Source organism: Schistocerca gregaria, chromosome 6, assembly GCF_023897955.1.
Source record: "Schistocerca gregaria isolate iqSchGreg1 chromosome 6, iqSchGreg1.2, whole genome shotgun sequence".
Lineage (NCBI taxonomy): Eukaryota > Metazoa > Arthropoda > Insecta > Orthoptera > Acrididae > Schistocerca > Schistocerca gregaria.
This window is the reverse complement of record NC_064925.1, coordinates 292,317,173-292,341,476: the sequence shown is the minus strand read 5'-3', so window position 1 is coordinate 292,341,476 and position 24,304 is coordinate 292,317,173. Positions and strand designations below refer to the sequence as shown.

General features: G+C 43.5%; 1 protein-coding gene across 3 annotated transcripts in view; it reads right to left on the bottom strand.

Annotated features, from left to right (window-relative positions):
- LOC126277966 (rhophilin-2) overlaps nucleotides 1-24,304 on the bottom strand; it is a 1,086,271-nt gene that overhangs the window by 419,256 nt on the left and 642,711 nt on the right. The window contains exon 1 of one of the 3 annotated variants that reach the window (XM_049977615.1): nucleotides 1,266-1,519. The exons of the other annotated variants lie outside the window; for them this stretch is intronic. The gene's annotated coding sequence lies outside the window, so the exon portion shown is untranslated. Of the gene's footprint in view, nucleotides 1-1,265; nucleotides 1,520-24,304 lie in introns of those variants that run through there. 3 annotated transcript variants of the gene reach the window in all.

Sequence of the window (24,304 nt, the reverse complement as noted above, 5' to 3'; positions counted from 1 at the left end):
ACAGAAGTTTAAACATCGGAAAAACGTGGACTAGGATGAACTTCGTCTCCTCCCAAACGCAAGCATAATGCCTTAATCACGCAACCGCGTTATGTTCAAGCTATTCCACCACAATTAGCTACGTGGGACTGAGGTGTAACAATCGTACTTTCAAACTATACTGTTTTGTGTTATGAATGTTGGAGACGAGTAATTTCACAATTCATACAACAAAAATAAGCTCTGCTAAAGTTCTTTCAAATCTCCGCTACAGTGTTGCGAGCGAACTCGCAATCGTTCACCATTTGGGAAGACTTGATGCGGGGTCATGACTGGATTGAATCAGACTTACCTCGTGAGGATACCTTCAAATACGGTTGTTACGTTCATAGATTGTGTCCATTATAGTGTCAACTTCAAAGCTGGAAAACTGAGCAACCTTTCAAAGGATTAAAGAAAAACGTAAATGCCGTACGTACTCAATGTATATCTTCCATAATAGTTAGTCGGTACGAGCTCTTTCCTTCAACACCACCTGGATGTCTTATCAGTTTTGCATATTATTTCAACAACCTTAATTGAATGTTCAACACTTTACTAAGTGAAACAGTATTTTGTAGGTTTGTTCCAGTCCCATAAGCGACTCAAGGAGCTTTCTTATTAATTTGAAAAATACATGTACTGTAGTACGTAGACCTCAACAAAATTTCTTTTACTGAATGGATACGTGTAACTGAAGGCGCGAAAATGTCGAACACAAATCACTGCTTTCAGTATATGTGAGCAAAACTTAATACCGAAAAGCGGACAGCTCATATGACTGGACATCATCAAGGCACAATAAATTCTAGATTTTTCCTGCAGCCAATACTGAAGAACCCACAGTAGTCTCACAGAGGCTTGCGCTACCCACGAAAAAAGTGTAAACAGCCTGTCAGGTTTGGAAAAAACGGCGTTGGAACGACTACTCCAAAGGAGGGAAAAAAAAAGAAATAACAGCAAACAAACTGGAAGAACTTTCATTTACATATAAAATTATTTGAGGAAGCGTTGTGAATCCAATGCACACCGACAGAAGCTTCTCATTCCAGCCAGCGAGTAAACAAACAAAACTTTCACTTTCGAAGCACAGCGTAGAGAAACGAACACTTTAAGAGGAGGCTGTTGTAACAGCAGAGAAACAGTGGGGAAGGAGCTGGCCGGGCGCTGACAGATTCATCTCATCACGTCATTCAGTCATTCAGTCATTCGCACATCATCCTCACGCTCGCGAAGCGCACACCCACCTCGCGCGGTGCACGCGTCCACTTGCGACCGTAAAGCTCCCTCCGATCCGCGCACCGTCACTGCCGACAGTCAACTGGCGCGCCGCTGAGACAGACGCCCATTTCCCGCCACGCGCTATTGGCCCGCCGACCGCGCATGCGCAACAGCGCAGTAAAGCGCCCGCGTCCCGGTAACGGGATGCAACATCGTGTCCCACTGACGGCGTACAGCGACGCGGTCCGTGTAATCTGCCCGTGTTCAGAGTATGAGTTATGCGCACAGGGGCCTCGGCGCCTTTTTATGCACAAGGGTATTAAATGGCAGCGCAGAGGAGCAGAGATATTTTTTATCGTCTTATGATCAAGTACGAACTCTGAACACGAACTTTCTTCAACACTAGTCGGGTAATGTCTAGCGAAGATTTGCTAAAAAAACAAACCTCACGGCTCACTGAATAGTACATGTTTTTGATTTGACGCTAATTTCGGCATCTAACCGGACGCAGTTCCAGACACATTCAACACAAATAAGCTTGACAAGATAAGTGAGATGTCTAGTGCCATAGGAAAAAGAGAGAGAAACTCAATGTCCACGTAAAAGAATCATGTACGAAAGAAATGTATATTGGATTATCAAATCTTAAAGAAGACAATGGCGGTCGGAACCGTCCCGTCAACTACCTCCTCCCCCACTCCATCTCTGGAAGGTTAACACTTTAACTCCCTGTGGAGAGGACTGTCGCACAAAAGCTCCGAATATATTGAAAAGCAGTGTTAGTGACTTCTTTATGAAATAAAGAACAAGGACACCTTAAATACATAGAAGACAGACGAAATAGAAAAAAAAGAGGAATGCTGACATGAATCCGACGAAGCAGGCAGGATCAGCTAGACAATGTAAACACGCGATATGGTCTGAAAACTTCACTAACTGAAAACGGAAAACCAAAGAAGGAACGCTACTATCGCGCAAGAATGACGACCTTCTTTGGGTGTGAGGCATGAAATATCGGCAACGCAGCTGAAATTGAAAGGAAGGGAGAAATATTAGCAATTAACGTCCCGCACACTACAAAGTCATCTAGAGTTTGAGTAAGAGGCAGCAATCATTTTTCTCACTTTTATTTCGATTCAGAATAGGTTGCGAATATGCAGAATATTCGCGATACAGACCGGTCGTTAGAGACTACCTAAAATAAGGCAAAGATGTGGAAGGACTTAGTCGTTTCCTGTTCCGAGGACCAATACCTCTAAGTTGGATGGCCGGACGGAAACTTTAATTGCGCTTTCTACAGAAGGTAGTTCACAGCGTTAAATATTGCTAAACATTGCTCACGTGCTAGAACGAGAGTAAAGGTTTTCATGTCAAACTGTAAACAATATAAACGCACGCTTTCAGCATGAATATGCCCATAATGTTTGCACGTTTATATGTGCAATTTAGTCTCATAAAAACAAAGAAACTTTGGTTCTTGTGATGCATAAATCGTTCCGGGCATTAATGATAATTTTTAATAGCTTTAAATATTTGCGGGAGTATGAATGGAGGAGTGGAGGAGTGGTGCTTGTGTATCCTGATGCAGAATGTGTTCCATTGCTTCCGAGAATACATGTGTCTGTTCAAACAAACATAAGCAACAAAATCCTTAGGCCTAAACAAATTTGATGCCGAAGTAATATATCAGTTCACAATACACAAGTCACGATACCTGTCTGGAGAGTCTAAATAACAGGATAAACATGAACAAACAACTAGATGTACATTACACGGAAATCAAGTTACTGACTATAATAGCACTGGAATCATTTGTGTGACAAAGCGTAGCAGAAGTTCGTACAACATTTACAAAGCCCAATAAAAGCCTTCATTTTTTCCGTTTTCCGTCGATCCTGTAGCTGCTTCAAAATTCATGGAGTTACGTTCCGTCTTTGCAACTGAATGAAAGGCACTTTTAAACAAATAGTGTTGGCGAGTTTAAGCCTTAGTACACACCAGCACAATTTCTTGCAGTCTGAAACGCTAAATACCTCACCGACAAATAAAAATTAAAGTTCACGCTGGCAGCTTTCATGGGCGTGTACTTTATGTAACACTTCGAACTATAAAATAATCACATATTGCGCGAACATTTGCCGACGTACTTTTTAGAAAAGAATCAAATTGTTTCTCGATTGATTTGTAATGCACAAGAAGTAAGGTCTCAATTATAGTGTGTGTGTGTGTGTGTGTGTGTGTGTGTGTGTGTGTAGAGAGCAAGATGGGCCCCCCCCCCCCCCCACACACACACACACACACACACACACACACACACACACACACAGAGAGAGAGAGAGAGAGAGAGAGAGAGAGAGAGAGAGAGAGAGAGAGAGAGAGAGAGAGAGAGAGAGAGAGAGAGAGAGAGAATATGTAGCAGTGGAGGATATATAAAACGCAGAGAGACGCATATGGGATTTTAAAATGTATCACATTTTATGCCCCATCGCACATATAGCTGGTTGGCATTTCCAATATGAAAGGTCTGAAAACAAACGTCCTGCAACAATAGTCTGAAGTATCCAGGCCGGAGGAAGCAGCGTTTTGGTCTAGAGAATGTTTTCCTGCCTTTTCCTGGGAGATACTGTCATTCTGGAAGGAACAGTGGATCAACAGAAGCATGGTCTCCAAGAATAGTTTAAATGGCTCTGAGCACTATGGGACTCAACTACTGTGGTCATCAGTCCCCTAGAACTTAGAACTACTTAAACCTAACTAACCTAAGGACATCACACACATCCATGCCCGAGGCAGGATTCGAACCTGCGACCGCAGCTTAATCCACAGCAATATAACACCCAGTTTCAAATTATGAAAATGTAAGTTGGCCTATAGTTTGCGTTACTGCTTGCTCAGTGTAAAGATTCAAGAACTCTCTCCCCCCCCCACCCCTCTCTCTCCCTTCTCAAATACTTGCCGCCTCCGATGATCCCAACGAAGAAGACATTTGGAAACGGAATCGATGTTCAGGGGAGAGAGGAACAATGTCAGGTTTGCCAATGACACTGTAATTCTGTTGCAGACGGCAAAGGGCGTGGAAGAGTCGTAGAACGGAATGGATAGTATACGGTAAAGAAACATGGAAGTCGAGCAGTTGAGGAAAGAATATAACAGCTTTTGAAATATGGTGCTGCAGAAGGAAGCTGAAGATACCATAGGTAGATAGAATAAATAATGAAGAGGTACAGAATCGAATTGGGGAAGAAACAAATTTAGGTACAACTAGACTAAAAGAAGGGATCGGGGGATAGGACACATCATGAGGCCTCAAGGAATAGTCAGTTTGGTAATGGATGATAATGTGGGGATAAAAACCTTGAAAGGATGTAGGCTGCAGTCATCATTCAAAAACTACGAGACTTACACAGGATAGATTAGCGTGGATAGGTGTATTCCTCGGACTGAAGACGACAGTAACAACAAGTGGCCAGTAAGTTTCCGTTGGAAGGCCGTACAATCCAGAATCGGTATGCCAATCAGTAAAATCGCCGGCAGCATTGAGGAAATCTTACCAGCGACGTATCAGGTTGGCGATACCTATTTGGTAAAACACTGTGTCCTGCTGCGTGAACAAGTGCGTAACTGCCTGCTGCGCACCCTTATCCGACAAGAGTCGTCAATCCTTCCAAGGGACCGAACGCGCTTTAATCGCGGGGGGAGGGGGGAGGGGGGGGGGGACGACATCAGGAGAATAGGACGAATGCTCGAGTGTCTTCCACTTGTGATGGCGTGATCTGTGAGTCTGGCGTCCCAGATCGACAAGCGTCTTGTATCGAATGGCGATCAGTACAGAACTTGGCGCACCATTCCGCAACGGTGGTTTTTGACGGACATGTTGTCCCATACATATTCGTCATTTCCCGTTGGATGTCTACCTGCATTTGTCCTTTGGAAGCCAAGAAAAGAGAAACATCACGTTGGACAGGTTTGACGCATTTAGTAATAACGTCCCCATAGCTCACGTTCCCCCATTTACTGTACGCACGTCAGAAAGAAACAAATGCCAGACTAATCCCTTGCCTAGTTGTCGGTGGTTATGCATCCTCATCGGAGTCGCAACGGGCTGCATATACGCTGCAGCAACGCCCTCTACCGGAAACTTTTTGATTGCACCTTCTACACCAACTACATCATCTCTAGGGATTCAATCAATGGGTAGGGTTAGATTTTGGAGGAGGAGCTGCCCACTGCTGCACCACCACCACCACCACCACCACCACCACCACCACCACCACCCACCACCACCACCCACCACCAAACGTCAGTAACTCAAATAATGCTAAAATAGTTAATTTGCAAGGTCTGATGTTTGATTCCAGATGTGTGTCACGAATTCTCTCCTATACTGAAAGTGCTAACACGGTGCGTGGGTGGCGAGGGGGGGGGGGGGGGGGAGGCAGAGATAGATAGGGAGGGGGGAGGATTGCTAAGCTTAACCACTACAGTGGTCAGTGATCACACCAGCCTTCCGGCTGACAATAGGACGAAAGGCTATATGGGCGTCTAGATGATCAGAGACTAAACACAAATTCGGTTTGCACATGGACACGAGGCGGAATAGAAATTTGACGGTATCCTCACTGAATGAGCGAAGGGTTTTAGAAGAGACTGCAGATAACCTAAATTTGGGTGATCCGAGAAAGTACTAGAGAGCCTGTCTTCCCGAACACGAGCTCATTGTGTGAACATCGCGCGGTTCAGGCTGATGGCTGCTTTACTTTTTAAGCAGCGCCGCATTAAGAAGAACCAGCCGGCTACAGTTTAGCGTCTCTTCCCAGTCTGGCCGCAGGCTACTGCAAGAAGTTCAACCGTGAACCACGGCGCGGAAACCTGATTATCTGCTGCACTATGTTCTTTGATTACAAGCGCTTTCGAAATACATTGTTCACTATCGGATGTAAGCACGCCGTGTTTAATGCCTGATTCGCCACTTGCAGTGCAGTGGAACGCGCTGGAGGAGGATTCACACTGGAGTTGAGGATATCAAGTCATTCTGTCGCGTCGAACTGTCCAACAGCAAACAGCGACAGTAAGTGGAGTAGCCGAGAAGACAACTGGGGCCACATTATTTAGACTCCTGTAACAGACTACCCGTTTGGCAGTCTAATAGGGCCCCTTCGCTGAAGCTCGTCAAATGCAACTGAGTAACCTCAAATTCTTGTAATGCCAGTCACAACCTATATAGATTCTTTGAACGGCGCCATTTTCCATTCGCTATTGCAAAATATGCCACACAAAATTACGGAATGGCACACTACATATAGAAAACAGTCACGAGTAGTGGGCTCAGAAATAGAGGGAAATTCCTTTTGCCTTGAATCAGAGTCACCCGCAATTTCCATGAAACTAACGTACGGAAAACACGATAGGGGAAAATAGTGAGGCATACAACCCACAAACAAAATCACTAATGCAATCGGGAATTTATAGATTCTAGTGTGGTGACGAAGTTTTCGTGTAAAGGAAACGGGTAGGCGTTGGTCTACTATATTCGTACTATATTCAGAGAGCACAAAAACAGGGTCGAGAATTAAAATCATTTACTACATGTCAGCAGAATTTAAATCATAGCAGCTGCAGTATTGAGGAATCTTTGAAGGTACTGTACAGCGTAGATTATATATAAGTTTGGATGCTCTAGATGAAAGTGGAATTTATAACGCCTTCAAAGAGCAACCTAAAGAAATTAACAGATCTCAGAAACTTGGTATTTTTAGATCGTTTTAAGCATTCATTTTAAAATAATGCTTTCCAACTTTAGCTGTGTAAATTCCCGTTGTTATGCTAGCTGTAAATGTCCCGCTGATGATAGCATTGTTCTGTTTGCCTTAATATCAAGGGGGATACAAGGACGTTGCCATATTACGGTATAGAATCGGGTTGAAAATAGCATCTAATTCTGTGTATGAATGTTAGACTGCATATTTTGATCTATATGCTGTTCTCATATTATGTTTACTTGGTGCGATGTTCAGAAGAAGAAAAAAACAGAACGCTTTGAACGACTAGTGATAGGACGTTCATTATCACAAGACATGTACATTAGTATGTTCTGGAGAAATGTTTAGCATTTCAGACCCCTCGGTTCAGCATGTGTCCTGTTGCCTAGAAGGCACAGTTTCCGCCATGGACTCTGATAACTTGTTCCATGCATGATGGCATTGATGCGTACAAGCTGCGAATGACGTCCTTTGGTATAGCTATCCGTGCTGCATCCACCTGGTTGCAAAATTCATCTGTGGTGGTTGGCGTTGGATTACAGTGCTGTACGCTCAGTTTCACCATATCCCACACATTTTCGCTTTTCGACAAGTCTTGTGGTCTGGCGGGCCAGAGCAAAAGGCTGACGTCCTGTGACACCAAACAGGCACGTGTTCGTACACCAACATGTGGTCGTGCATTGTCTTGCTGAAAACTGGCGTCTGAGATGTGGTTAACGATCGCAGGGTGTCATTCACGAAGATCAAACTGGTTACAAAGCCTTTGACACACAAACTGTCATTTGTGGCTGTAACAAGTAGCACCCTTCACCATAAGGTCTTGAGCTGGAGCTGTAAGTCTTGTGCGAATGCAGTAACCGTGATACCGCTGCCCCTGTCTGTGTCTAACCTAAATGTGGCCATTATTGTCAAAAAACAAACAACCTGGATTCGTCCAAGAACACTATCTGATGCCATTCCTGTTCCTAGTGACGTCGTTACATTTACCATTGACTCACAGCATACTTTTGCACATCCGACAACGGTAGGCGGAGAAGTGGACGTCGGGCACGTAACCCATACCGTGATAAATGGCAGCGGCTTGTCACCCATGATAGTGTACGACGTGTTCCACTGTAGCGCCAGAGCCTAAGAGAAAGCAGCTGTGCCCTTGAATGCCATTCGGGTATGAGGTGTCGATCTTCTCGGGGAGGGAGGGGGGGGGGGGTTAGTTGCGTAACCTCATCCATCTCGTAGTGTTCTACGGACTTACGATATGGGCTCACGAGTACACCGTATTTAGAATGGTTTCCGAGACAGCACACATTTAATGTACATCGTTATTTATTTTCTGTTTATTCGATTCCTTGTCAGATTTACACATATACAACAGTTTGATAACAAATGTTGTAATGTTTACTAAGTATCAATTGAAAAAATTTGATTGTTAACACATTCGATTCTAAGGATGTCTGAAAGCACCGACGGTATTCTTCGGCGGCAGCAGAAGCACTACCACCGCAAAAGCCGTAAAAACCACACATGCATGTTCTTCATTAGTGCAAATGTGTGGCATTTTAGCCAGCGCGTATACGAAGACAGTTGGCCGACGCTCGTCTCTGGAACACACACAATCCATGGTCCCATTTTACTCACAACACACCACGGTCAACCGCACGTTTAACGGGCGAGTTTAATGGCAGAAAGACATCCCGAGCAAAAAGGTTGAAAGGGTTCAAAGCTACTAGTTAGGTGGGGGCTAGAAAAAAACGTCAAAAGAGGCTGGGTGCATAAGAAACGTGCGCGCCATTAGCTCAATAATATACGTGCATTAAATGAGTCATATCTCAAAAACCATTTGGAACATGTCATGTTCATATGACGTTTTTTGTTATATCGCCGAATACTGTCAATTCTTCCAGCTATATCCTGCATGTCTGCAGATGCTTGCCAATGGCGCATATGCCGGAACTATGGTAACATTTCGTGAGCTGTCAGTCATCTGGCAAGTAAGCTGCTTCATTAGAAGATGAACTGCGAACTGCAATAGGAAGTTAATACGTCATGGCGCAAGGCAGCATTAGAAGCGGAGGGGGTACTGGGTCAATCCTCTACTAACCACATGAACCAACTCTGGGAATTTCATCACCTGTCTACGCAAATGTGGAGGATAAGCGGGAAAGTTTTTCGACTACTACATGAAAGCTGACTTGTTCATTTCTAGTGTATCATTACAGCTGTTCATCTCTCGACTGCTATAGGCGAAACGAAACCACCTGAGGAGTCTAGCTATAACTATGAGATACGCTGAATCCGTGGCGAGCTAAATGTTTCTGTAAGCGACAACCATTGTAGCAAAGAGCCTTTCTTTTGAACAGATGAAATGCAGGATTAGAACTATGAACTCCTGGAGTAGTTCACACGTTACTAGTTACATATCGTGGACGTGAGATTCAGAAGTACACCACTACCTCCCCTCCCTCGCTTCACTCCTAGATTTACATTTGTCACACTTTTACTTGTGCAATGTGGGTAAAGTGAGACAGGCTCGGAGAATACAGGGTGCGGCAAGTAAAACCGGCCTGTCTCAACGATAATGTTCCAGCGCGTGCGTGCGAGTCAATTATAATGGAGAAAGAGAAACGCGGTCCAAACAGCCGCGCACGAACTAATCAATTCCTCTGATGTACCGACACTGCGCGGAACTTTGTTTTTGTGTAAGGCATCTGCAGCCAGTGAAACTTGTCGATACCAGCTGAGAAAAAGGCCTCGATCCGAGCGTGTTGCCATCGTTGAAGCACTGGATCTTTTGTGAAACCAAAGAATTTGTTTCAGGAGAAATTTCCACGACGTTCTGTGCCAGCAAAAAGCACTATACAGGAACTAATTGAAAAAATAGCGACGCACAGGATCGGTTCAGAATGCTCCAAGCAACAGACCACCACCTGTTTACACTCCTGAATTAAGGAGGCAGGTGCAGGAGATAATGACAAGAAGTCCTCTTTAAGCCAACTAGGAGACTGAGTCAACAGGTTTACTCAAGTGGGAGAAGTTGCAGACGTGTTTTAAAGGGACTGGAGTTAAAACCGCACCGGGTAAATGTTGTGCAGGAACTGAAGGAGCCTGACCTGTACAACAGACACTATTTCTGTTTATGGCTGTTGAGAAATGTTGCCAATGGTGTCCTGGGCCCACTAAGGCTCATCATCAGTGAAGAGGCGTGGCTCTACCTGTCTGCGTACTTGAATTCACAGAACAACCGATATTGGTCGACAAAAAAATCCACATGCAGTCCACCAGGTATCCTTGCACGACGGGAAGATAGGTGTTTGGTGTGGAATTTCCGCCACACACGTTATGTGGCCCATATTCTTTGGAACAGTGAGCAGTGACTTGTATTTGGGAATCCTGGAGCAGTTATATTCGAGCTTGACAGAAGATAGCATCAGTTGTGTTTACGGGCCGCATCTTTTATTTCATGTACCGTAAGATAGGCAACCCGATTTACATCTTCCGCACGCGGGGCAGATAATGTAAGTTAGTTCCGGGCCAGTTTCACTTTATCAACACTGTATTTGTTTCCGGGGAAATTTTATCACGTATTTGATATATACATCCGACTGCACAATGTTACGTAATTCTTCCTTTTCCTTCCTAACTTGTTTCCACAGTTTTCTTTGCACGTCGCAGTGCAAAATTAAAACACACATCGTCTTGCGTATGTCACAGTCTATTCTGATTTATAAGGCTTTTCACCATCGAAAATAGTGAATAATTAGATATGAATCTCTCTCTCTCTCTCTCTCTCTCTCTCTCTCTCTCTCTCTCTCTCTCTCTCTCTCTCTCTCTCTCTCTCTCTCTCTGACTACGTGCGATCAGTCCCATTTCACTGGGAGACAAACCATATTCGGCAGAGTTGCAGTACGCGCTTACCGGAGTTGCAAACCCCTCTTCGGCGGTCCAATTGGGTGGCCGAACACAGTTCCGTCGGGAGACTAGCCGTCCACCCACCTTTTAGTGAAGGTTGATATAGTGTTTCGACATAAATTGCAATGCTTGTTACTGCATTTATTACCATTCTGCCCAGTCTATCAACTACAACCAGACCTACATCATCTATTCCAAATTAAGCCAATCATTTCCCAGCATAATCACAAATCTACCTGCGTACTACTCGCTGCTTTCCGTTTCTTCTTCCTTCCCACACTCTTACCAAACTCTTACCAAACGTCTCTCAAATGACTTTTCCAATTCAATCTGAATCCGAAAGCTTGACCTAAAGAATGTTTCCGGAACACCACAATACCATCATCTTCACAGGTTTTAAGAACACACAAACTACCTGACAAAAAAAGTGAAGCGCTCAGAATTCATGGTCGGATGTAAGTCTAACTTCGTTACATACCCCACCATTGGCGGGTATGTATATACATGATTCGAGCTGTAATTCTCTCTAACAGGTAGAACGACCACAACAGTGCTTTCGTGTTGTTACCATGCCCAGTAGGATATTAAGGATTGTGAGCAGGGCCAGATGTTGAACGATCACTGAAGGACACGGAGGTGCCGCGTACTTGTATGAGTTAGCGTTATCATCAACCGACGGAGTTTGAAATGGGTCTCACTGCGGTACCCATTGGACCAGCTGGTCGAATAGCGCAATATTCAGAATTTTGGAGCATTGTGTGACGGTGGACCGATAATGGCTTGCATGGGAATGTGAAGGCAGCTATAATCTTCAAGGTTCCAGTCGACCACATATTGTGCACCAAGTGCCATCTTATCGGCCCCTTCCAAATGGACCAAGTAATCGACTCCCTGTAATGTTGTGTCATCACACATTGGTCGTGGACTATTGACAGACAGATTAGGGTGATAACTGCAGCCTACGCAAGGGAAGATAACACCGCAGAGCAAAAGGCTGTGTTTCGTGCCGTATGGACTGATGATGAATGGCGTTGCGTTGGGTACAGTGACGAATCGCGTTTCTGCAGTGATAACAATCGTCGGCGAGTATGGCGCCGACAGGGGGAGAGCTCCCATTAATCTAACGTTTCGGAGAACCACAGCGGTATTACTCCTTGCGTCAAACTATGGGGAAGCAGGTCCGCAGTTAGTGGTCTAGTGGATAGCGTTGCTGCTTCTCGATCACGGGGTCCCGGGTTCGATTCCCGGCCGGTTTGGGGATTTTCTCTGCCCGGGGACTGGGTGATTGTGTTGTCATCATATCATCATCATCATCATCATCATCATATGATGGAGTGACTAGATTTGATTGTGAAAAGAAAATGGGCTGTGTAAAAATTGGGACTTTGTACAGGCGCTGATGACCGCGCAGTTGAGAGCCCCACAAACTAAATACCACCACCACCACCACCGGGAAGCGTCGGGTATGACTTCAGGTAACCACTGGAATTGATTGAGGCAACTCTTAGGGAAAAACTGTATGTCGTCACGGACTTCCCGCGGTTCCATGTGTTATTTGTCATTAGACAGTATTGTGGTGCCATTTTCTGCGGGCCAATGGTTGTCCACAGATGCCACCCAGCTCTAGTAACTGTCTGTGTGATACTGCGGTACTTCCGTGGCCAGCCAGCAAGATCCCTCAGATCTGTCCCCAACAGGACATGTACCTGACCATCTCTGTAGTATCCAGAATATCAAAGACCACTTACAAAAGCTGTGGGCCAGCTTGCCACAAGGGAGGATACGACGGTTGCATGACACACTTCGTAACCTGATCAGTGCATGTATACTGACAGTAGAGGTACAACGTCAAACTGGTAAGTAGACTCTTACTCCAAAGTTTATCGTGCGTTATATCAGATTTTGTAATCTCTGAAATGCAACAGAATTCTCTAAGCCTGCGAAGTTTCATTTCGTTTCGTTTCCTGCTCTGCTTCCAGGTGTTTCGTCAGGCAGTGTACAAACATCGCTTTAATTCTCCCATTCCCATCAATTTTCGTGGCCGCTGCCACCCTCGTTACTAGAGGTATTCAAATAGACAAGGAAATATATCTTTATCGATTTAGTAACAATTTACGGTCTATGAACCTTGACGCAGCTTTGGTAGTACAGCCGCGGCGCATCACCCCCTCGGTACTGTTCTGAAAGTACATACTAATTCTGTTACACCACGAATTGGTCCGTAAGAGCCATGCTTGTATCTGTGTTGTGCTGCGTCGGAATCATGTGCTCCGTTCTCCTGTGTAGCACAGACTGCTGGAGTTGTCAGCAGCTCACGGTTGTGTAAACAGCTAAGTAGTTTGCGCTTACACGGTCACGTCTCTCCTGTGACCTAGCTAGCCTAATAAAAACAAAGAACAGCAATCAGTGGACGTCTTTGCAACGCTGGCGTTTTAAGCGAGCATTTCTATCGTAGACAATATAGCCCAGCAGCTTAGGCGTCCACAGTGAGAGTTTCATTCTACTATCGTCAACCTGTGTGGACATTTGTTTTTACTCCTGCTGAAGCTAAAAAGCAAAATTTCGTGACATGCACTGCTACGAAAATAATCATGACCTTTTTTCGTGCTGGTTGCAAGGTCGTTCGGTTCGAATCGGGAACAGACGTGGGTGACACGGAGATTTTAGCGACACCAAAAGAGGTAGAGATTTTAAGGTTATCATATGGGGCAAATTACAGTACACTGCATTCATTTGCAGTGTGACATTTTGTTTAGCAAATAATTAAGTAGAGTGTTCAAAATCTGCCTAGCTATTTTCTATGTATTCCGGGGATGCGAGGGACATGGAAATTTAACAGTATTATCTGTTAGACAAAGAAATAATTTTAGCCAGTGTTAATGTTAATGTAATTCTTCTCTCAATGTATATATGTCAATTTCTCTAAGAATACACAATAGGCCTATTCAATCTACTAGCAAGCTAATAAATGTACTCCATAAAGAAATTTCTGATTCATTGCAGTAGTGAGTATACAATGAAGTGCGAAATTTGCAGCCACAATACTAAAAGCAAAAACCATTTCCGTGTATATATCATGTTCCTGCCTACGGTTCATGACTGACTACGATTCAATGTGTTCTGTTGCGAAAGGTTTTAACAATTACTGAATTTTTGTCTAGTTCTGGCAGCTGTGTGTGTGGTCGAGCGTTGTCTTGAGGTACGATCACGGCCCGGTCTGGAAACGCCCTCTTTTTTTGACGATATGGACGTTTTGTACAGTCTGAAAGTTGGCGACAGTAGGCAGCGTTCATATTATGACGTTCGTGGAGAAAAACTATAACAAGAACTTTAAAACCGAAAAATACTGTTGCAAGAACCTTCGTCGCGAAGAGATTTTGACGGGTGCCGACTTGTCCTTTTTACGCAATGTCACGCTGCTTTTTACCAATTACGGAGTACAATGGTGTACCCACGTTTCATCGCAGGTCTCAGTCCGGTGCAAGAATATTCCCATTTAGTTTGGTAGCGTATCAGTAATCGTTTGCTCACCTCGAGACGACGAAATTTATGCTCTGCGGTGAGACGACAAGGCAGCCACCTTATGGACAGTTTCCGAAATCCAAGGTTATCAGAGAAACGAATGACCGCCGGAGCACTGCTACAGTTTACGCCGACCTCAGCAGGAATTTCAGCAACTGTTATTCGGCAATCGTCTTCAGTAAGTGACTAGCAATGCTAATGTTCTCTTCAGTCAAGCTGATTCTCGGGCCACGTCGATGAGCTGCATTCTGAACTGTTAGTCGTCCACGTGAAAACGATTTGTGCCATGTGTGCACGTTAGTCTCTCAGGATGTTGTCCACGAAGCGTGTCGCCAGTCTTTCAAAATTTTGGACGGTTGTACGACCTCTGTTGTGAGATTATAATGCGTTGCGCAACACATGACGGTACCCCTTGCTCTGAAATCGCTATTCTGACTGCTGAAACGCTACGATAACATTCTAGCTGTTGAGGACAATAACTGGAAACGAAAGCAACAATGAACAGAGATCGCGCCGCTTTCCAAGGGGCCCGCGTTCGATTCCCGGCTGGGGCAGGTGATTATCCGCTCAGGGACTGGGTGTTGTGTTTTGTCCTCATCATCATTTCATCCCCATCTCCGCCGCTCAAGTCGCGCCTTGCGGCGTCGAATGCAGTTAGTACTTGCCCTCTACGGCCTAACTTCCCCGAATGAGGGACTCCCGGCCCACAATGCTGTACGCCAATTTCCACTTTACCGTTAAGGGAGACACGTAAAACAAAAATTTTGGTTCATATTTTGAGTCACCCTCGCATTTCTAATGTTTTATTATAATTATGTGATGTTAATAGTACATTGTTTCGTTTGGTTACTCCTTATGCTACTGAACAGAGGTGTAGACATTTTCGCAAGTATTGCAATGAAACATTGATGTAAATGTGGCGGGAGTTACCGGTACAAATTTGGGATAGCCCTCATACTCGACATTTCGACATGCAGCTGGCATGTAAAAAAGAAGTGGATTAAATTCGCCGAAGCAATACACTGGTCAGAAACACGTAATGAACTTACCTGGTACTCATGTACTTCCCCTCGTGCAAATGTGTATGCGTTAGCGTTTATCAAATTTTTCAGCGTTACACCGGCATATTATACTCTGATTGTAGCTATCGATAAATTCTGATGAGGTTTCGTTTGTTTAGATGACATTAGGGCTCTCTGTCACAGGCAGTAGAACGAACAATGGATTTATCTGTCATGTACACAGAGTGATTATAATTGAACTTTCGCTACCTGAGCGAGCCCCCATGAAAAGCATGTGATCGTAGAACACTGTTGAAACATTTGTAAGGACATGCGGAAGAGAAACAACGAATAAACCAATGAAGGAAACATTTTTCCGCACGAGAAGGTAACATGTTACTTTCGTACTGTGTTTACGTTCCGTGCTCAATGTGGCAACTGCCTGCAGCCACGACAACCTGGAATCGCACCACAGACACAATTTCCCAAATGTTCGCAGTACTTTTCGAACGCTGGACAATGGAATGTTCAGCTGTCGTCACAGTTCGTGCACTGCTTGAAGATCGCACACTGTGTGCAGAATTAGCAACCCCAACTTCAGCACTTATTGGCGGAGCAATTCCAGAATCGAAAGTCAATTCAAACTTTCGTTGAATCCTAAAAAATGAAACAAGAAAAAAGCAAAATACAAATAAGGAGTTTTAATACGTACCTGATGCCTCGAAGTTTTACATTCGTGTAGAAAAAGATACCTGAAAAATTATGCTCACATTCTATAGCTACAAGTTTTCCGAAGTCTAACTGTATGCTGAGCTTGTTTCAGTTAGAATATCTACTAAGCACGCGTTTATACCCCCGAGGCTGCCTTCAGCATTAGGAGGCAACTTTTAAGCACAGGAATTTGCCTTGGGCGACGACCTTACGTCCAAGCAACCTATGTCCGGCCGCAAAAGCCTCCGTTGTATGATCAAAGTTCGTCTTCGGAAATGCTTCCGAAGTCACTGTGTCTGCATTTTATGTCTGTCTACTTAACAACTAAAACTGCATTCATGTGAGTGACATCTGGGCGCCAAGCAGAGAGCTTGACATCTTGACTTCGCGTGTAATACCAGTTACTCTGATATCTAAAAATTTGGACTGACTCACCAAGTTTGATGTTTTAGGGCGATGCGGAAGAGACGTACCTGCTAACCGTTGGGCAGAGCCGCGGGGCAGTGCCCTGGCGTGGGTCCTACCACGGCCGGAAACAGGTGCTCCTGATGTGCTGGTACCAGCTGCCACGGCCAGCACCCTGTCGGGCACTGCCAACAAAGCGCGCGTGTGCTTACCTGTCAAAGAAACAACGATATCAGCACAGGTGCCACAGACAGACTGTGACTGGACGACCACCTGTGATGATGGTGCCTTCACTGGGTAGGTAACTGAAGCTATCAATAAATTACGACACACACTCATCTGTAACAGTAGTACTGCAGCACGTGTGCGCGTCAAAAAAGTATGTTTAATGTTTAAAAAGGAAATACGGACAAGTCGCAAGTCGTCGTCTTTTTCTCCGTGCTTACACAATTTAAGACAGTGTTTGGACATGAATTTTCTGGAACTCTATGACGCAATTCGTGTCTCAATCGCAAAGTCCCTGGTTCGATATGATTCTCGCCATTATTAAGTTTTCCCTGTTTTTATTTATATTCTATATTTATTATCAAATAAAGTTAATTAACAAATACTGAGTCATAATACTAAACAAAAAGGCAATGATGGAAGCACTGTAAAGCACAGACAGAAAAATACTTAGGAAAACTTTGGGGCATGTTAAAGAGAAAACAGCACAGAAAACAACATAATAATGAACTTTACGCACATACTGAAGCAGTTACGGACATAATTACCAAAAGAACAGCAGCCGTCTCCAACAAAGAGCGTGCATCACATCTAAAGGATGAATGCCAAAAGACTGATAGACTCGCACTATTTCGGTATATTTACACATTCGACACCACACTCTAGTCTCGCTCGTGGTCTGGCTTAGATAGTGCCCGAGAGAGATTCCGGCGCCGCCTCGAAAGGATTAATATTACGACAAAACAAAGGATTCAAAACAGCGGAATCATCTTCATCGTGATTGTTGGAATCACTTGAAAACACTGCCACCTTAGCTTCTTGTCACTATCACTGGAATCGTCATCAGAACTATAAAACCATTGATTCACGCCGTCATTCGGATCCTCATTCTCAGTAGGAACACCTCAATAATCATCAGACATCTTCGAAAGTATTTCAGATTCGATTTCCTTCCGTTTGGATAATAGGGTCATCTTTAAAAGCAGGAGGAACCTGAAGACGAAAATAGTAACTATTTGAAACATCGAAAAAAATCACTACGCTAAATGGGCATAAACGACATGAAGGAAATCAAATTGATACACTGATTACTAGTGTAAACAGCTGAATAGACGAACTAGTTGTATATATTAACAGCAGATGGCATCTATAAAGAGAGTGGAGAAAACGCGAGCTGTCTCCAGATCCATCCACAATGGGTTGAAATGGATAACAAACGGTGCCGAAACATAGACGAACTCAGAGGCACGACTGCCACTCAGAAAGGAGCAACCCTCAAGAGGAAGAAGAAGAAGAAGAAGAAGAAGAAGAAGAAGAAGAAGAAGAGCAACCCTCAAGAAGAAGACTTAAGCCATTTGGACAGAAGAAACCAACTCAAGAAATGAGGAATTTTAAGAAATGAAAGAAGGAACAGTTAAAATCAAAGAATCCCATAGTGGCTCATACGCCAAAGAAGAAAAAGAAGAAGAATCATAGTTCTTGAATAAAGCAACAGCTTGTTATCTTTCGGTATTATTCACGTGAAAATAAAATTTTAGGTACTCATTTTTTATTTTTTATTGAATATATTACACACATCCCTAATACCGTTGAATCTCTAGAAGCCACGAAGTAATTTATCATCAAGTTAATGAACTTCATTTGTGTACCAAATCTAATGTGTTTAGAATATTCGCATTTTCATGTTATTAGCAATTCTACACAAATAATGATGTAAATGTTCGTTTGTACCAAATTGTGTATCTCAGAGTTCTTCACCGATTGCTTTGAAATTTTCGCACAGCGTTGTATTCGAATACTTGTGTGTTTTGTGTAACTATTTTTAAATATATAATACATTACACAAAGTGGAAACATAGGTACCAAAATTCTCTCAAGTTCTTGACCGCTTTACTTTAAATTTTTACACAATACTCTAACAACATTCAGACGGATATATAAGATAGATTTTGTTCGCAAACAGAAAGTTGTATTTATGGCTTGTCGGTTTTCGGTTAGAATACCACTACAGAATCTGAATATGCAACAACAATGAACAACATTCAAGGTCAGAGAGGGGGCTGAAGAGGTTGTCAGAGACAGGGAGGGTAAAGGGGGTTAGGGCATATCTAATTCCCGTACATATTAGAAACGTGTGCTTCCTGCTTTATTTCTTTTCCATTTAATCAGACACAGTAACGTGTAGCTGGGGACAGCTAGTTAAAAAGTTACTTGTATTAAAAATATGATTCAGTACTTGTTAATTATCACTTACATTTGGTAATAAATACAGAATTCAAATAAAATTACAAAAACTTCAACTAGCGACATTTGTACAAAGTTCCTCGTGATTACAGCAGTTTATGCTATGTACTCTGCTGTCGGCAACTTTGTTAAAATGACTGATGGTCTTTACGTACAACTTCTCAAATCTTCAGACCTCTGAAGAGGATTTTTTCCGGTGTTTTTTTTCAAATTTCGTCATACAAATGTAGTAAATAAATGGCTGGGCACTGACACTGAAATGTAAGTGGGGCAGTGTGCAAGGTCCCCTTGTATGAATAGCGAAGTGTAACGGAAACCGCTCATGCTCATGTGGAAGCGGGCTTAGTTGGCGAAGTGTCAACACACTGAACACGCATTCGGGAGCACTACAGGCAAATCCCTGTACAACCAGATTTCCGTTTTGCATGTTTTTTTCCTATTTCTCGAAGGCACACGCCGGGTTAGTTTCCAAGAAAAAGATACAGCCAACATGCTTTCGCACTGTTGGCCAGCCTGATCTTGTGCATCTCTAATGACCTTGTCGTAGGCTGACGAAACTTACTTCCTTCGATTAAGATTCGCAATTTGGGCTGTATTCGGATAAAAAAAAACAATGTCAATTGTCATTAAGCTTATCTTGTTTCTAGTATCACTACAAACGGTCGAAAGGTGGATCAGTCGGAACGTCCCGTTGACGGCGTGGTCATTAAAGACCAGTCACAAGATCGGATCAGGAAAGGACGAGGAATGAAGTCAGCTGTGTAATTTACGAAAGGAACCATACTGGCGTTTGCTTTCAGCGATTTACGGAAAAACACGGTAAACCTAAACGTGGATGGATGTACACAGCCATTAAAAAAAAAAAAAAAAAGCGGGAACAGGCTGTGTTTACGTCTGTGGAAGTGAAAGGCCGCGGTGTGCTGCTAAATACATTAAGCAAGGACTCGGAATCCATTTGTTAACAGCAACTGAGTTATATGACACGTTACAAAATTTGATCCTGTATAAAGCATGTGTGTGTGTGTGTGTGTGTGTGTGTGTGTGTGTGTGTGTGTGTGTGTGTGTGTGTATATGGAAACAAGCCTGTGTTCACACCGAAGAGTATTTACAAAATACTATATTGAGTTCCCGGGTGACCTTTTTGTTTTGTTTGTACTATTATTACACGCATTCCAAAATGGTCATAGGCCGAAACTGGCGACTAATGTAATTTGTCACTGTGTCACGAGTAGCAGTGAAGATTACCTTAATAAGGAACTTGACAGTCTACGCCGGACAAAAAATTAATCTACATCTACATGGATACTCTGAAAATCACATTCAAGTTCCTGGCAGAGGGTTCATCGAACCACCTTCACAATTTTCTATTATTCCAATCTTGTATAGCACGCAGAAAGAACGAACACCTATATCTTTCCGTACGGGCTCTGATTTTCCTTATTTTATCGTGGTGATCGTTCTCCCTATGTAGGTCGGTGTCAACAAAATAGTTTCGCATTCGGAGGAGAAAGTCGGTGATTGGAATTTTGTGAGAAGATTCCGTCGCAACGAAAAACGTCTTCCTTTTAATGATGTTCACCCCAAGTCCTGTATCATTTCAGTGACACACACACTCCCGTATTTCGCGATAATACAAAATCTCGCATTGAAGTCCGTGCTAAATTTCGAGCTTCTGTAAAAGATCGCCCATCTTGGGCATTTTGCGTCTGTTTAAATTTGCTATGTTTGTTTCGTTGTCAGTCCTAGAGAAATAATTGCGGACAACATTTAATACCGAGTAATTCCGCCACTGGAGTTCACAATCGCCTGGATTCGGTTAGGAAGTGAGTCCACATAGTTGTGCAGGTACGCTGCATCCAGGTTAAGCCACTCGCTGAGGATTTGATCGCGCAGTCCAGCAAACTGCGGCGATGCTGCTGTCTGCGTTTTACCCACTATTCCAACATGTCCCACAAATTTCGTATGGGGTTCATGTCAGGTGACTGCGCAGACAAGTCGAGATGCAGTAGGGTGGGGAAGTGTTCGTTAAATCAGTCACATATTGTCCCAGCCCGATGGAATTTGCTGTAGTCTGTGTGCCGAATCGATACGTTGACTGCATGCAGTACCCGTCGCAATTATCTCTAACAGGTTGGTACGGACCTTCATTCCTTGCCTGCAGCAATTGCTGTCGCGTCTGGAAGCGCGTCTCCGGTCTCTCTCAGTCAGGATCATTTTCCGACGTATTTCGTGGCCGCATGTTTCACTCCACTACTTACAGACACGTTGAAGAGTCCGCCAAGAAACACTAACAGCCGGCCTCTGTGGCCGAGCGGTTCTAGGCACTTCAGTCCGGAACCACGCGGCTGCTACGGTTGCAGATTCGAATCCTGCCTCGGGAATGGATTTGTGTGATACCCTTAGATTAGTTAGGTTTAAGTGATTCTGAGTCTACCTGACTGATGGCCTCAGATGTTAAGTCCCATAGCGGTTTCAGCCATTTTAACTATTTTTTGAAACACTAACAAATCCAGCAACCTCACAAGCCGTATGGCCATGGGCACGGCCTAACGCGACTACCCCTGTTTGCCACTCTGTCATTTCCTTACATCTAGGCATGTTTACGTACCATGTCCGCTTGAAACATTAAATATCTCACTGATCGCCATTGCTTTATGCTCACCTGGAGCACGTGGCTCTATCATTGCACCTTCTGTAAAGGCTTGCTTTGTTATGTGTGCGTGCGCTCCAGGGTGACTAATTTTTTTCTTAGACATGTTCAGAAAATTCCGGAACTTTGACTACAAAACTTGTCTACTCTTGCCTTTGACTTATTGTGTATTGTCTCCTTCAAAATACTCTTACGCAATTGATACTCCTCTCGTTGGATCGCGCGAAGCGCCGTATGCAAATTTCCTTTTATCTAATCTATTGTTGCAAATCTCGGTCCTTTCAACGGGGTTTCCAACTTAGGAAATAAAATAAAGTCGCACGGGGCAGGTCTGGAGAGTACGATGATGAGGCAGCATATTTAGTTTTTTGCGCAATACTCACACACTAAAAGGGATGAATGTGCGAATGCGTTATGGTGATGCAACAGCCATGAATCGTCTCGCCACAATTCAGGCCGTGTCTTTCTCACATTATCTCGCAGGTGTCATAACACGTCCCGATACTAGCATCGATTAACAGTTAGTCGCTGTGGCACGAACTGATGATGAACTAATCCTTCAAGGTCAAACAAAACTATCAGCATGGTTTTGACATTTGACCTACCTGACGATTTTTTTTTTTTAAATAGAACATTTCCTGAGCCACTGTGAAGACTGAACCTTGGTCTCAACATCATAACCATCTCATCAATTATGATGCTCTTAAAGAACATCCTGCTCTCATCTGCGCGATCCAGAAGGGTTTAAAAGATTGCGAGGCACAGGTCTTTCTGGTCTTGATTCATTAGCCATGGGACGAACTCTGAGACAACACGGTGCATTCCAAGATGCTGTGTCAGGATTTCATAACATGAGCCAACTGAAATGTAACATTCTTCTGCAAACTCTCAGTCAGTCTTCGATTGGCGCTTATAATTATGTTCACGTTCTTGACACGATCGTCTTCGACAGACGTCGAAGGGCGCCCTGAACGAGGGTCATCTTTATCTTCCGTCCGGCTATTTTTAAACCGTGTGAACCATTCGTAACACCGAGTACAGCTTCAAGCACTCATCGCCGTAGGCTTCCTGCATCATTTGGTGTATTTCTGTCGAAGTTTTGAGTTTCACGCAAAATTTAATGCGGACGGGTCCTCGTCTAACTCCCCCATCTCGAAATACGCAAACTGTGCGACACAACGTTCTACTCAGTACAGCACCAAACAATAACTAACAAACATACAACGATGAAACTTCTGGCAGTTACAAAATAACAGGCGTGTGCAGGGATGCCAACCGCATTCCAACAAACCACTGGCGCTAAATTACGAATGCTCCTGAGTTTTTTTTGAACAGATCTCGTATTTTAGGAGATTTTATCATTTAGAATTTGCGTCGAGGCCGTGGACTTTCCCATGGAAATCTAATGGTACCAATAGACGTCTCTCGATCGCAAGACGAGGGGAACTTCAGAAATTGATAGAGCCGTCATCCCCATCTTTCATTTATTTATTAGTTCTTGTTGCGTATGACTTGCACACTAAAGGATTTTGCCAGCTGTGTAGTAGAGTTAGTTTTATTAGACTCTAATGCACTTTAATAACGATAAGACATGTCGCCGAGATAGTGCTAAAGTCAGTCGCTGGATATAGGCTAATCATTACAAATGTAGAACAGAATCCGAGATTTCTTTAGCTGTGACGAATGTCCGTAGAAAAATAAGGTTGGGCAATAAGCATTCTGTGCTATTATTGGCTGGAAGTTCAGCTTATGCCTCACGAACAGCGCTTTAATGTAGGCCGCACGTTTACTTGACTCGTTTTTGAAATAATGAAATGTGAACTGCTACTCGACTATTGCTAGAATGTCACTGCTGAATAACGTAGCCTGTCCAGCATTTAAACGGACGCTGAGTTGAAAATATTGCACCTATCTAATCGAAACGTACAAAAAGCGAAAAAGCCAAGCACAGCCTGCTTTTCCAGTTTTCTGTCAAAGTAAATGGTCAAAATGAGAGAGCATTTTCTGAGTTGGCTCTGACAAAAGTTTTCACCAGTGAACAGTATCCATATCAAGCTCATTTTCATTTTGCATTCATCGCAAGTTTAAAAGAAAGTGAGCTATTAGGTGGCCTCATTCGTTTTCACTCAAATTATTCAAAGGTCATAGTGTAAAAATTATCTGAATTAGGTGATCTAACGAATACATCCTTCAAAATACCTGAGAGGTACCCGAAACTGTAGTTTGTCCAAAAACGCAAGGGAAGGGGATGGTACAATAGTCCATCTGCAAATGCCCTCTTTGACCCATCGAGCCCGTTTTGACTCCTGTAACGAACTTATGATTCAACTGGGCGAAAATATTTTGCCCAGTATTCGATTAATTTCATAAGACAAGTGCACTTTACTTACGTTCTCCACCGTGCAGACGTCATTTTATTGATAACAACTGACTTCAAAGATCTTTATTACGTGTTTGCATATCCGCGCACATGTTTTCATATGAGCATTCTCCATCAGTTATGACGCTACGGAATTATGTGAACCGTTTTTCTCTGAATCATTATAAATTACTTCGTCGCTGAATGTACATTTTTTTTTGTCAACACACTACTTCCGTGGTGAAAGCTTTTCTATAGGCTATAGGCGGCTGCTGCTGTCGAT